Source organism: Arachis duranensis, chromosome 9, assembly GCF_000817695.3.
Source record: "Arachis duranensis cultivar V14167 chromosome 9, aradu.V14167.gnm2.J7QH, whole genome shotgun sequence".
Taxonomy (NCBI): domain Eukaryota; kingdom Viridiplantae; phylum Streptophyta; class Magnoliopsida; order Fabales; family Fabaceae; genus Arachis; species Arachis duranensis.
In genome coordinates this window covers 38,678,366-38,679,201 of record NC_029780.3, presented here as the reverse complement: position 1 = coordinate 38,679,201, position 836 = coordinate 38,678,366, and positions in this window count along the sequence as shown.

Sequence of the window (836 nt, the reverse complement as noted above, 5' to 3'; positions counted from 1 at the left end):
GAGAGGTGATGGACTCATAGGACATTCATAGCTTTAAGACATGAATTTTAAATTTTATTAATTATGAATTAAGAACAAGACACAAAAATAGATATAAGATGATACTAAAATAGAAAACAAAAAACAAAAAAATTAAATAGGCTCCTAATGATAGAGGTTTTCACAGAGTTAGGACTCAACATCCTTGATTTTGAGAAGTGGATGCTCCCTCAACTTGAGATGAGAGCTTTTGGCGTTTCAACTCTTGGAGTTCACGCCCCTGCTTCTCTTGTTCCTTCAGCAATTTGCAGAGCATGTAGTTCTGATTCTGCTGTTCTTCCTTCAGTTGCTCCATAGTCTCTTGCAGCTTGTTGATAGATGCTTCTAGGCTGGCCCAGTAGCCAATTTCAGAAAATTCAGGGAGGAACTCCTGCGCCCTCCTTTTGATAGAGTTATCTTGCATTTGTCCTTCCATTGACTTCTTGGTAATTGGATGTTCAATGGGTATGAATTCATCTACTCCCATCTTTACCCCAGCCTCTTTACAGAGCAAGGAGATCAAGCTTGGGGAAGCCAATTTGGCTTCAGCGGAATTCTTATTTGTAATTGTGTAGATCTCACAAGCAATCACATGATGAACCTCCACTTCTTTTCCAAGCATAATGCAATGAATCATCACTACTCTCTTGATAGTGACCTCAGAACGGTTGCTAGTGGGCAGTATGGAACGCCCAATAAAGTCTAGCCAACCTCTTGCAATTGGTTTGAGGTCTCCCCTCTTGATTTGGTTTGGGATACCCTTTGAATTGGTTATCCACTTAGTTCCAGGGAGGCATATGTCCTCTAGAACTTTATCC